Source organism: Neopelma chrysocephalum, unplaced genomic scaffold, assembly GCF_003984885.1.
Source record: "Neopelma chrysocephalum unplaced genomic scaffold, ASM398488v2 Primary Assembly neopelma1_177, whole genome shotgun sequence".
In the NCBI taxonomy this organism is placed as follows: domain Eukaryota; kingdom Metazoa; phylum Chordata; class Aves; order Passeriformes; family Pipridae; genus Neopelma; species Neopelma chrysocephalum.
In genome coordinates this window covers 794,354-809,007 of record NW_020897839.1, presented here as the reverse complement: position 1 = coordinate 809,007, position 14,654 = coordinate 794,354, and the positions used below count along the sequence as shown (strand labels likewise).

At 42.2% G+C, this 14,654-nt stretch overlaps 1 long non-coding RNA gene across 2 annotated transcripts; it reads right to left on the bottom strand.

Annotated features, from left to right (window-relative positions):
* Positions 1 to 6,200: 6,200 nt before the first annotated feature.
* LOC113976638 lies at positions 6,201 to 14,485 on the bottom strand. Of its 2 annotated transcripts, none has more exons than XR_003537131.1 (4): positions 14,142 to 14,485; positions 12,954 to 13,093; positions 11,452 to 11,546; positions 6,201 to 6,846 (listed from the first exon to the last, which is right to left on the bottom strand). It is a non-coding gene; the product is annotated as an uncharacterized LOC113976638 (long non-coding RNA). The 2 variants fall into 2 exon arrangements; XR_003537130.1 differs by having other exon boundaries at positions 11,452 to 11,543.
* Between the last annotated feature and the right edge of the window lie 169 nt (positions 14,486 to 14,654).

The window sequence follows — 14,654 nt, the reverse complement described above, 5'->3', positions numbered from 1 at the left end:
TCTGTATTAACTGGTGGCCTTGGAGAGAGAGAGCTGCAGAAAAAAAGTGAAATGCCAGGTATAGCCTGCTTGGCATGGAGGAATGGAAATAAGTGAAAATCGCCTACAAGAACTCGAGAAAAAGTGTTTCCTTGGGCCTGAAAGGAGGATTTAGAAAGCTCCTCAAGGAGCTTTTATTGGAAGAGTCATTTGGAGAGATGTTCTGAGACTACAAGGATACACCATTCACTTACATCAGCTGCATTACTCCTAAGAGATCCACAGTGCAGCACTCACTTACAAAATGCATAGGAGAGCAGGAAAACTTAGAAAACAACCTGGTTTCATATGGAGTTGGTCTTTCCACAACAGGTGAGGATTAGTTAATGTCTAATTAGAGACAAGAGACAAAGAGACAAGTCTGTACTGCTTGAAGCAGCAAAATTAAAAACATTGCATTGAAAGAAAATTATTTTTAACACATTGGTGTTAAATTAAGGCCAAAGGGTACTGTGAACAGTGGTCTTATTTGCTACTGGGCATGACTGCCAACAACAATATTCGTGCCATGCTCACTCTGTTTGCTGCAATAGCTCTGAGATGCATCACTATAATGCAAAAGCATGAGATTAAAAAAAAAAAAGGCATTTAAAAATGTTTTTATTAGACAAATGGGCATCTAGTGGCATTTTGGTGTCTACAGCTATTTAAAAAAATTTCAACTAGATGCTCTTCATTAATGAAGGAGCTTAAGAATTAAGGTTTGTAATTCCTTAAGTAAGGAAGGGCACCTTCTTCCCCAGGTCTGTGAGATGTTGGCCATGCCTTTCTCACAAATGTAGGCCTTTAATGTCAAGGTTGCTACAACTGAAAAGCAAATCTGTGAGGGGAGTTTTGCCAGTCTAAAAATCTTAAAAGTACCATCTCACCAGGGAAGAGGTTCGGAAATAAAGGGATAAGCTAATTATTTATAATTAGGTCAGACTGGGTAGGCTGACTGCCATAATTAACAATTCCTAATGACTAGCCTCAGGGATTTTACTTGAATATACCGGGTGAAATCTGGTCAAATGGATATCTATCCTGCTCTCCTGGAGTGAGAGCATTCCCAGCTCCCAGCTGAGGCAGACTGTGAGCAGGGAAGCGTGGGGGGGCTGGGAGCAGATGGAGGTTAGTGTGCTGGAAGGCTGAGCAGCCTGGGATAACGGGAGGGAAGTGTGTGTGGGCTGGGGAAACACTCCCAGGAGCAGGGAGGGAGCTGGGTGAAGCTTGCAAGGGGTTAGAGATCTGTGCACCAAAGCAACAGGCAGAGTTGCTTAATTGAAAAGGAATCTCTAGGAAATAGAGGAGGAGGATTCCTGAGGCTCCCACAGCTCAGGGCAGGCTCACAGACTGAGGTAACTGGAGGTGCAGACTGAGCACAGAAATATTTCACACAGTCAGGATGAGTCAGAAATGTTTTCCTTCCTACAGGTCCTTGCAGGGTGAGCTCAGCCGAGCTCCCGTGGGATCCCACACCGAGCCTGTGCTGGTGCCTGTGTCTGGCTGTGACATCCTCCTGCAGCACAGCACTGTCCTGTCTGTCCTCCCTCACTGCAGGAACATTCCCTTCCTCCAGCCTGGCTGCTTCAGTCTTCTCTGAGACACATATGAAACTATGAATAACAGTCGAGTGGATTCAAGAAATAATTAACAGCAAAGAGGATAGAAAAGAACCAGAGACTGAGCTACTTCAAGCCCACTTAAGAAGAGCGTCATACACACCTTGAAAGACAGACAGTGTGAGCAAGAGTCCTGTCATGGCCCTCGTGCAGCTTTCCAAACTCAGAAATGGTTCAGAATTTCAGGTACAGCCCAGCCTTGGCCTTCACAAGCAGGATCACACCAGCAGGCCTCACCTGTGCCACGGGCACACACTCCCTCAGGTGCTTTGTTGACCAAATGTATTTGCCTGAGGAGGAGAGAGAGGACATTAAAATGACTGGCACAAATCATCTAATACATAATAGGAGACAAGACAATTGATTCATAATATCGCATATAGCTCAATTAAAAAGTGCTTTTCCATCCCCACTGACCTCAAGCTCAGACGTTTTTAAGAAGATCTCCAGGTCTTTCGCAGGTGAGGGCAAATAAATGCACCCAATTCCATTTCTCTGATTTAAGCAATGTTGTTGCCTCTCTGCTGCCTCTTTGGAAATGTGCCTGGGTGTGGGGTTTTTAATTCAGAGTTTAAGTGGCTGTCTGAGGAAACCAAATGGTTTAAGGATCTACAAGACCCACAGCTATCAAGATGCACAACCAAAACACAGTTTACTAGAACTGTGTGACAAATGCAGACATTTGACATTGATGGGCATTTTCAAATCACATATTGCTTTCATTGAAATATTCATGCCCCCAAAAAAGTCAAACACAATCCCTTACAAAAATCAAAACATTTAGTTTTGACAGATTTTAAACACATATCCCTGTTGCCATCTGCATAAGTTTTCATTTGGAAGTTTATTTCAAATTCAGGTAAACTTTCCCTCTGAACTATACAAAAGTGTTCTTGAAATACTGAAATCCAAAATGAAGTGTTCGTTGCAGATCAAAGCAAATGCTTTCATCCTCCAGTAAGTTTCAAATACATTCCTGTCCATACCCCAAACTTGAAAAACAATGTTGTGACAAATTAACATTTTTTTCAATTAAAGAAAAGTGAGGAAAAACTTAATCTGGAGGTAGCAAGGGCAGCCTCTGGATCAAACACAGCCAGACACTCGTGGTGCCACAATTCTGTTCAAGCATCTGTCACTGGAATGACAGTGAAAAAATGACCTTTGTATTGCACATTTTGGTAACTAACTGCAGTCAGGCACTCGGAGGGTACTTTTCTCTCTCTTCTCTGGGGGTTACCCTCCCCAGGTTACCATCACTGTCTCACTGCACATTTTTGCAAGTCTCAATTAGCCTCCCACCTGAGTTAAACATTCCTGTTCCTGCTGCCTTCTTGCAGGAGAGGACTACTGGGGGGCAGAGTTTTAATTGCGACGCTGGAAAGGACATTACCCCGGACCCGGTGAACAACAATACACCATTGTCTGACAATTACAGAACATTTTAAAGAGGAGCATTGAAAGCCTGCAATTCCCAGGTAGGGCTGTGAGCCTGGAATTCCCACGCTGACGCCATGGGGGGATGTAGCTGCCACTGGAGAAACTGTGAAATAAATGAATGAGTTATATTGAAACTGGTGCTAAAAGAAAAGACTCGTAACCAGCACAAGACTGTTCATTATAAAAAAAAAAAAAAAAGAAAAAAAGAAAAAAAGTAACCAAAAAAAACCTCGAATAAACCTTCCTCCACATTTTAAACTAATGATGACTTTTAGGTATGGTGTAATTATAGCACCAGTGGGAACCCATCTGTCAGCCAACTTTCAAATGTAAAGGTTGTGCCTACAAAATGAACCCATATATTCCCATTAATTGAAGCAGTTGATTTCCAGTTACACAATATTAGTTTTAATGGTGAGACTTTTAGAAATCTATGGATTTCTTTTTGCTATTGATCTGCAGGGGGAAGGTGGCACATTTTAAACTGACTAGGGTTGGGAAGAGGGTGACATTGGTGCCAGCAAGGTTGTGGATGTAAGTGACTCTTAGAGCTGTCCCTAAGTTGGCATTAGAATAACCTTGGAGGAACGTTCTGTCAGCACAGCCCGCACAGCCAGAGCAGAAAGGATTAGCAAGAGAAATTTTGATGAGGGTATTTACTACTAATGACCGCCTTCAAAACTGCCTTTTATCTACAGCTTTTCAAAGCGTTTTCCATTCACTAAGCCTTATAAAACCTTTGTAAAATTGGTAGAAGATATAGAAATGCAGATATCTTTGTGCCAAAACACACAGTAATACTTTGACAGAAAAGGGCAGCAGTGCACACCAAACATTATTTAAAATAGGAATTGCACAGTGTTACAGTGATGCTATCTCTCTGTTAATTAGAGTTTGACCAGAACAGGGGAACAGTCCTGCTCTTCACAAAAATGGTGTGGAATAATCTGTAAATAGTACTTAGGGCTTCTGTTTTGTGTTGTAGCAGTAAGACAGATGTATGTTATGCAGTGATATAAAAAAAATGTTAAGAATATGAATGGCACCTGTTCTTTTATTGTAATGAAATCTGCTTCCCAAACTGCTAACCCCCAAGAGATGAACAAGTGAGTCAGACAGACCTACTAAACTGATGAGCTGAAAACCCTGAGATTTAAAAAACAATAAATGTAGGGTCTTTTTTCTTCTTCCTTTTTTTTTTTTGAACCTTTACAGTCATATTTCCATTCCTCTGTGGACTCAAGGAACATAAAGAAGGAAGGAGGGAGGGAAGGGAAGAGGGAGGGAGGGAAGGAAGGAAGGAAGGAAGGAAGGAAGGAAGGAAGGAAAATTGGTATTTGGATGCTCTGTTATGACTGTCATGATAAACAAAGCTTTAGATGTGGGGTTTTTGGTAAGTCCTTCCTTCCCTCCTTCCTTTCTTCCCTCCCTGTTCCCTCCCTCCCTTCCTCCCTTCCCTCTTTCTTTCTCTACACGCTAATTCAAATAATGCATTAAGTCTCAGTGTTGCTGTTTAAATTTCTGGTTCTTCGAAGCCCCCCCAAATTCAGCAGTTGCTATAGGAGCAATGTTTAAGGTGTATCAATACCATTAGTCTGTCCTATAAAAACACAAGGAATTTAACAGCATTTAAGTGAAGGCTGCCAAAAGAACCAATAATCTGTGGGAACTCTGAAGGTACCTGCACGTGTCAGTGTGAGTCAATGTACTTGGAAAAAAAAAAGTAGGAGCACAGTTTTATTTGGAAATGACAAGCTTCACAGTATCTCTGAATATTTTTAAAGGGAAAGACATGAGAGATAATGCCCAGGATGACTTGGAGATCCAGCCATGCCCTGCTCAAAGGGCTGCAGGGCTGTTCAGCATCAGTGAGTGGTGGAAGCTCCCTGCAGGGATCAGGAGATGTGGTGAGAATGAAGGGTCGTTGTCACAGTGAGTAAAACATGCATCCACTTTGGGTGGCTGCCAGGAAATTTTGTTATTTAGCTCGTTTTCCTACCGCTTTATCATTTTGGCTCATTAGAGCAGCCAGAATTGAACTCAATTTATAAATAAATAAATATTTCTGCCAGTTCAGTGATGCAGAAGAAAGCTGGATGAGCACCAGAGACGGTACACCGAGAGTGTGGAGGAGGGTGAAAGAAGGCTCTCTGTGGCTCCCCCCATAACATTCCTAATGGTTTGGAGAGAGAATGTATGGAAATTTGCTCTTGAATTTTTGGAGGATGTGAAAATCCCCACTAAATTAGTGTAAAGACCTGACCATACCAATAATGATTATAATACAGTTGTTATAAAAATAAATGAAAGCTTTCTAGGTAACTCAACTTGGAGAAGTCAGGTTTTTGATTTCTTAGGGCTGTAAAGCTGCAAAATTGTTGGGAACTTTGTTGGGAAATGGAATTGGGAGAAAATTGTTGGGAAAAAAGGAATCACTTGTTGGGTGAGAAGCAGCACCCACATTCCTGAGTGGAGTTCAGTTTGCAGTCGTGTTGATTAAAATATTCCCATTCTTGGTTAATCTACTCTTTAACATCCTGGCTCTGCCCATTGAAATTCACTGCAGGATTTTTTTCCACCCAGTTTATTTCACCGTATTTTCAATTATTTACATAGAAACCAAACAAATTAGCAAACAAAAAATTGCTTAGTTTCACAAGAAAGTGAAAACCTTCAAAAACGTTCATGGAGCACAGATACTTTTACAAGGAGAATGTTGTGAAATGCTTTGGTAAAAAAGGACACAAGATTTAGGGTTCTTTTGAAGGCTGCATGAGACACCAGCAGAGCTTTGAAGTCTTTTGAATGCTTCTTTTATATACCATTGGCACACAGCTCAGTTAAAACACTCAGCTAATTTTTAATCAGATATATGAAAAAGCATAGAATAAGCATGTGGATTTCTTTTCCAAGGCTTGTTGGCTATCAGAGTACTGCTGGAAAAAGGCAGCTCCATTTCAGTACTTAATGTGCCTTAATAACTGCATGACCACAAACCATTAGGTTCTTCATCTGATAGGTGATTAATTTTCAGGGAACATATGTTAAGAGAATAAAATATTTTCCCAGACCTCCTCCCCAAAAAGTTCTCACAAAGGAATGTCAATGCTTCGTATTTACTGACAGAAAAAGAAAAAACAGAGATGAAAAGTTAGAAGAAGAAGGTTTAAAAAATTATTCCAGCAAAACTAGTTCCAGTGTTTCAGTCAACAAAGGGAAAACAAGTATTTTCCTAATTTCTGGAAAGTTCTGTAAAGTAATACAGTGGTTATGAGGAAAAAAATATTGCAACTAACTCATTTGTGAGCATGAAATGCATCATTGCTGTTCCCTGACTTCTGAAGCTGAGTAATGCAGGTTCATAAAATGACTAAAGCTTGTTAAGAATAGAAAAAATTATTTAATCTCCTTTAAAATCAACAAAAATGTCATTATGAGGACCCCTCCCACATCCTGTCTCAACCATCTCTCCAGGCAGCTCAGTGCTCAAGCTCCTCGGGGGGGAGGGGGGGCTGACGCTGAGCCTGGGGAGGGCAAGGACAGGATGGGAAGATTTTTCTGCCCAGACTCTGTAGAGAATTTGGCTGCCAAGTAATAACAGGTCTTCATTGCCCATCTGCAAACTGAGATTGATTCCCCTCCTCCTCCTCCTCAAGTCTTTGACATCTTCTGCATTTGCATGGGTTTTCTTAGGGAGAGCTCAGTGATGACATGGTTATTTTTCCTCCTGCCAGTTCCCACAGCCGAGCTCCACATCTTGGCAATGCTGAAATTTCATAACAAAAGCAATTGTCAGGATTCTTTTAATCTTAGCTCGAACAATTTCACTGAAACTTCTCACTTACTTCATTCCTCCAAAAACTTGATAGTTTTTTTTTTTCTAACTAAACCGGGAAAAAAATTAGTCTAAATAGTTTATCTTGGACAATTTATGAATGTTTGTGTGAGTGTCCATCCAGGGTGGATCTTCAACGTGAAGTTCCAGTACTGTCTCCAGTTTTATCGTTTAAAGACAGTTCAACAGGGTTTTCAAGAGTGTCTTATGTCAATGCAAATGTTTGAAAAATTATGTACAACTAAATCTGTCTTTAAAACTCCCTCTTTATTGTGTAAGCTTTCAACATATGGACTTAAATATCAGTCATCTGAAGTCATCTATTTCACCTGTCTCATTAGAGGATTATATGTAACAGCTATAAGAATATAAGGGTTATATAAAATTGTATCCACTATTTATGTATTATTGTATCCAACACATATGTCCTTTCCATATGGGATGTTCTCACTGTACAGAACATGGTCGGTTCCAAGTATAACTCAACAGAAGCATTCAACCTTTGATTTTAAAACTGTTACATCTCCACTTCAACAGCCCACGTTGAAAGGAAATTCCAGATTGTGGGGGGGAAATGGCTGCCAATCTGAATAAGGAGGAACATCGTCAGATGGCAGGGAAGTATTTGTACTAGTTGTATTAACAGAAGCAATGACCTTTACACACTCCAAAAGAAGCCATATGGGCCCTGGATCACAGCAACGGTTTGTCAAGAAAAACTCTTGAATCATTTCAAGTGGTGTTCAAACACAGCCATGAGAAGCCTGAACACAAAAAGCTCCTCCAAAATACGTCTCTGAAAGAGGGAAGATGCACCAAATTTTCAGGTAAATGCTATTTCAACCTTCAAATACTAGAGTAAAAATTTTTTTGCATAAATTTTGGCCTATCCATTGTTAGGGGTGGAAAACAGATGGACTGCAGTTTAGCTTTGCAGCAAGACTCCAAATTCAATTCTCTGGCTTGTTCTTAGAAGAGTTAATGAAAGTTGAATAATATGCACTGGCAGCCTCTAAAACCCTCTGTGGTTTTCTTTCTCTCTTCCTTGGCAGAGCGAGACCATTCTGCATTAAATTTGCATATGGCCACCTTCCTCCCTAGAGTAACTCCAGTGATTCATCTGACCATATTTCTGGGGAATATGTGCCCTAAACTTTAGGAACTTTGCCTTCATGGGCAATCTCCATGCTCCTTACAGCTTCTGCAAGTGAACCAGAAGGACCTGCAGAAGTGAGCAATGATTTAGTACTTACCTTATTTATTCATTAAACTGGTGAGAGTGATATTATGCTCCTCCATGACAACACTGATCTTTAACTGAAACAAATTAAACCCATACCATAAATTTTCCTAATGGAGAGTAATACACTGAGTTGTGGATGCTTGTGGCAAGGATATTAAGGGGGTACTCAGGGTGACAAACAGAACATGTTTTAATTGGAATCTAAAAGAGATCAAGAAAGAAAATATCGTCTTTCAGGGAGAACAACAACAAAAACCCCAGAGACAAATCAAGCCTGTAATCTTTGCTGGGGGTAGCATGGGTAGAGTAAAAAGAGCACACTGAATCCTGCTTGGAGAACCTCAAGGAGAGGAGGAGCTCTCATGTCAGAAATCAGGGCTAATGAAGCCTGCAAACATTTCAGTCTTCTGAGTTTAAATGGTGAGGGGAATTCAACCTGAAGTTTCTGAGAGAGAGGAAACTCTTTGCCAGACAAGTAACTCTGAATTTGGCCCATTAAGAGCAAGAGTCTTTTACCTGGTGAACACTCTGCTTCCCTGCCATTCCACTGTGAGCAGGGAAGCTTCCACCATTTGAGGATATATCATGTTTTATAGCAATGCTCGGACAGCACCGAGGCACTGAACCTACAGGGGAGCCCTGGAGCACAGCAGGGTTGGAAAAGAACCCAACAGAGAACAGAGTTTTCTAGGAATCTGTCACTCTTCTTAAAGATGAATGGGCTCATGAGAGAAAGGGGTTTTAGAGCTGCAAGATTATATTTGAAGTCAGTGGGGGTCTAGATGCTTTCCAATGTTGCACCCTTCACAGACCTACAGGGCCTGTGAATGGAGCTGTTCCCACGTGACAGGACACAGAGCAGCCCTTTCCTCTACCATGGAAAAAACCTTCTCCCCATATTGACCTCCCTGTCCTGGATGTGCTTTGGTGTTGGTCTCCACCATGGCAATGCAATCAGGGTGGTGGCTGAGGTGAGCACTGAGGGCTGAGTCCCTCTTACACCCTCACACACGCAGATTATCTTGTTTGTCTTGTATTATCTTATTTGTCTTCTATTTCTCTCCCTAAAGGACATTGTACCAATCAGACAAAAAACAATTTGCCTGAATCTTTTCTCCTCCCACTCTTCCCTGAAACAGTTTTCAAGACAAATACTAGTCAGCTCAGGGAGACCAGGGTGGTTGAAGGTGAACTCCTCCCCTTCCCCTGCTGCCTGGCCTTTGGACAGAGGCACCCTTCCTAGAAGTGCTTCTGTCCCGCCATTTCCCGACTCCCCAAAATGAAAAATGTTTTCTGGCCAGAGGGGTGGTGGGTTTTGGTGATGTGGTCACAGCACGTAGCTCTCCTGGCAGGTTCAGCTCTGCAGTTGGCGCCTACACTGCTCCCAGGGCAGCCTGGGGGTCCCATCCGCTGGGCAGGGAGCCCTCAATCTCTCAGCCACCAGTGACTATTCCAGTTTGTGACTCCCAGGAATATCTCATAAATTTTGCAGCCAAAACAAACTGGGAGCAAAGATAAAGTCTGTGGCTTACAGGAAAGGTCCCAGCCTGGGCTCGTTGAGCCGGGTCATTACAGTGACCTCCAGAGCTCCAAACAAACAGAGCAGCTGAGTGTTCCTGAACCTTGGCTCACCTCTGGTACGTGTGATGGGAAGGGGCTGTGTCTGCAGTGCATCACTGGCATATGGCTTCCTGCACTGCACTGGAAGGGTTAGTTTGGGTTCTCAACTTTATAGGTGCAGAGGGAGTCTAGTGCTCTTTTATTAGCATGACCCCATACTGACCTCCGTGCTAAAAAAAGCAGGGACTTTCATTTCATCTCATAATCCACCAAGGGCAAATAAACAGTCAGAAATTCTAGTCTTTCTTTTTCCCCAACTCTCATTAAAACTGTGGTCTCCGTTATCATCATGTAGACACTTTGCACTAGTTTTTTATTGCAGTCAAGTACAGATGCCCTTTTTATTTTGAAGCAGAGTTAATAGCAAAGCTTTTTTGCTAAAGTTTCTGATTATCTACTATGGCTGAGAGCACTTTGCCAGCAATAGTCTCCTCAGAATATTCAGGGTTATGCACAGCTTTTAATTCTTTAAAGAGTTTGGCGATAAATAGCTTGTGTATCCTATGATCTCATTTGAAAAGCAGCCAACAGATCTCTGAATGTGCTTGTCCACTTCTCCCACCACCAAGATGCTGGTGCAGCTTCAGGAAGGTGAAGCTGGTGATGTAAAAGCCATGTCAGTATTAAGGGGGTTTATAATGCACCCCTGGGCACAGCACAAAGCCGTGTGCACGTTCTCAGTGCTGCTCTGGCCGTGTGTTCTGTAGGGTTTCTGCTGAACTTGCTGCTCTGCATTTGGAGCAACTTCAGTCTTGCAGGTGGGACGGCAAAGGGAGAAGGGAGTAGCAAGACAGAAAAACAAATTCTCCTTTTTGATCTACATGCTGGAAGTGTTCAAGGTAGGTTGGATGGAGCTCTGAGCAACCCAGACAAGTGGAAGGTGTCCCTGCTCATGGCAGAGCGTGGAACTGGATGATCTTTTAATGTCCCTTCCAACCCAAGTCATCCTATGATTCTATGATGTAGTGGCTCTATAGTAGGTGCTGACATTGCTGGTGATTCACAGTGTCTCTTAATACAATGAATTTATGCTGGTTCTGTCTTTCTTTTTAAAAATATTGCAAAGCAACTCCTATGTCTTTATTTATTTTTCTATTTTTTTCATCCTTACTACACTTGCACATTGTTACTTACGTGAATGGAACAGTCTGTTCTTTTTGAGTGGCCATGACAAGAAAATACGTCTTTTTAGCAATTCTAAGTGAGGCACTGAGGTGTTATTGGGCGAACTTTTCTCCATGAGAGGAATCATACCTGACACCATGCACTTCAGAGCAGTCTGCAGTGCAGTGGCAGGGTGTGTAGGCACAGAGTGTTCGTGTTCCTTCATTGAACGATGTTTAAACACAGTGCGACGTAGCAGCTTCCAGGAGTGTGGGAGCACTTGGATTCCAGCAGTGTTACCTCATTAGACTCACTATTATGAGTGCTGCCATTTATTCACAGTAGTAAACATTGTGCTGAATAGTGTACACAGGATCTAGGCTTTAGAAAACAATACAATTATGAGAACTGAACAATCTTGAGAGATTGTGTTTAGTGAAAAGCGTCCTGGAGCTTTGCATGAAGCTGCAGAAATGGGCAGTTCATGGTGTTGTTAGAAACCTTCCCGAATCTTTTTTCCCCAGATAAAATTCCGAAAGAAATTAAATATGATTCATTAGAGAGCAAACCTGCAGAACTCAGGGCAGTCAGCCATTCTGTCTGACCTCCTCTGAGGCTGTTAGGAGGGTGATAGATGGCTGGGTGATGACAGTGTAGATTTCTGCTAAATCAATGGACAAGGTATGTCAAATTTCTACTCATTTCCAAGAGCTTCTGTCAGCCCCCACAAACAGCTACTCTTTCATTCACTATTGTACTATGCTGGAGCCACAGAACATGACAGAAAATCCTGTTCTATGAGTTTTTATAGTTTACCACATCCAACTTTCCATTTTAGAAAGCAAAGAATGTAAACAACAATTTTGCTTCAATGTCTGGGTAATGTGCAGCAGCTCCATAATCAATAATAGAAAATGTTACTGAAAGGCCCAATAGACCTCAAAGAGATAATGTGAATCGGCCATTAACAGTAAGTCATTATAGAACTTATTAAGTGAAGCCTTGGGACTGTCATAGAGCCTAAAGGTTGACATAAATTTTTCATACACATTGAACTTTGCTAAATGTGCTTGCATTTGATTAATGATGACTTTCTTCAGTGCCCTAATAAGAAGAAGGAAAATATGAGCTGGGGCTGCAGCAGGGAGAAAAGGCTCCTGGGAGGAAGGGCAGTGTTGGCAGCAGGGGAACAATGGGGTTTTCTAGAGATGCCCTGCCAAGCACGAAGGAGTTTATTACTCCCTGAAAAATTGCTCCTCACCACCCAGGGAGAGGGCACTGAGCACAGCATGTGGACAGGGAAAGCCAGTTTTGTAGTTGTGGAAGCGAAAACATTGTAGCTTCCAAACACCAACAGAAAATTCCGCCTCGAGTCCCCTTAAACCCTCCAAATATCACAAAGGACAACCAAAAAATCCACCCCCAGCCCCCTTCAGCCTCCACCTATCAGAAAGAACAATACAGAAGGCTTGGTACTTAACAAGGGACAGGAGTGGGGTGTCTGCAAGCCCTGCTGGGGATGGAGCTGGAGGAAATTTGCCTTGGCAGTCAAAGCAGTGAGTCACAGACTCATGGAATGATTTAGGTTGGAAAAGAAGACAACAACAGCAAAACAAAACCTCCACTTGCAAAAGGCCTGAGGAGCAGCATATGGATTTGTTCAATTAAAATAAACATGTTTTTCGCTTGTTTGAAATAAAAAAAGAAAAGGGAAAGCAATCAGTAACCTCAGTCCAAAGCAGTCACAAAGTCTAAGCCTCTTTCACTAACCACCAAAAATGCAAGGCATGTCTTAGAGTTAGCTAAGGGATAGCTTTAAAAAAACTACAGAGTAAGGGTTTTTTCTTCTTTCTAGTTTTTAAGGCTACTGAAGTTCAAACTTTTAAGCTTTAGTTTTGATTTATTTTAAAAAAGCACCCCTGTAATCAAGAGTCTGACAAACAGCTCCAGACAGGAGGACTCAAAATCTTCTCCTAGACTTAGATAGCTGAGTAATTAGGTATTGGTCCTGATTTTACAAACATAAAAGGAAAAAGAAATGCGGACAAGAGATGTGTCTATTCCTTCTCACCTCCTGGCAGGATGGGGTAGTAGACAGTTATCCCCATCACCACTATAAAATTTGTCCCTCCAAAGCAGATTTCCCCCCAGCCATGGATGGTGTTTCAGCTGTTGGTGTTCTTGATGCAGTTATGAGCTACTGCAAATGGACTAAACAAGTATGAAAAAGAAAAGAAAAAAATCTATCAGGTTTTGAGTTTGGCAGTTAGAGAACTCACAAGGACTTTGAAAATCTCAGGTTCAATTCACTGCCCGGGTTAATATTTAATTATTTATAGAACACAAATTGGCTTCACCCGAAAGTCTGAAAGACTCTTGAGAAGGACCTTTCTCTGACCCAGAAAGAAGTCTGAGTGCCACACACAGTCCATGCAAATCTCTCCCTCTTTGTGTTCCGTGTTTTCTCTCCACGGCGAAACACGAAACACTCCATGTACTCTGCAGAAACCCCCACGTGGGGAAGCAGTTGCCCCTGTCATGCAAAACCCTCCACCTCCAGGAGTTTGGAGGTCTGGGACCTCAGCAAAGTCCACTGGGGTACACACACATGAAGTCACTGTGTCATACACAGCAAAGCTCTGCCTGGAGTGACGGCGCAGCTTCTGCCCCTCCTCTGCTCTGGCGATTCTGGGGACCTAATTTTGGAAGTGGGGTTTGCAGTTAATTAAGGGAGGGAGTGAAAAACCACAGAGCTCAAGTTGGTGAGCATGCAAGGCCCAGGACTTTGTGCAGAAACACAAGAAACAATTTTTCAAATGACTATGAATCCATAAATTGGAGTTGGCTAAAATTGTTCATGTGACTTGGGTAATTGTAGTCAGCCCAGCTCGGTCAGATTGGAAAGATGCAAATTTGAAATTATCAAATGTAGAGGTCAGTGATATTAAATAATGGAAACCTTGTGCACAAACATGCTGGGCATGGAACTGGGTCAAACTGGTTGAGCCCCAGTCTCAGCCCAAAGGAATGAAAACAATAGCAGACGTCCAGAGACCTGCAGCTAATTCACTTTGACAAGTTCACTCATTCCCTTTCCCAAGCCATTCCTTTTTCTTCTCTCTCTTTTTGCTTTAATTTTATTTATAAATATAGAGTGTGACTCTGGTGCCAATTGTTCAACTTTACAGTAGCTCAGCATTTAGATCAGTGGCCAAAGGGGAAACCTACACAGGCCCTATGTAGATTTTTGTTTACTGACCCTTTCAATAAAAACATATCATTCCAAGAATGCTGCTGGATGGGGAAGACATAAAAGAATTGCAGGTGTTTGGGTTCCAGAAAGCTAAAGCTGCCTCTTTGTAAGCCTTATTTAAATTCCTATCCTCCACTTTCTCTGTGAGTTTATCAGATGCAACATGGTAAAATTCAGCATTTTGCCTTGTCAGTCAGTCAACAAAATGGAGCCAAGAAAACATGCAAGCTCTTTAGAAGCTTTTCTCAGCTCTGGTGTAGCAGCCTCTGTGGCAGGAGCTCACACAAGATCACATCAATGTTGATGGTGAGCTTGCAGGCTTGTACCCCTTAACATGGTATCTAGGACCGCTCGACATCATGGCAAGAACACGACAGAGGCCAATGTAAGAATTCCCAAACAAACCCTCCCCTTCCCTATCAGTGTAAGTTTGGAGAGTTCCCTTAGCAACCGGCCCTGCATTTGCATTCCTAATTGATTCCTGCCAGGGGTGAGGGCTGGTGCTCAAACACACTGTGG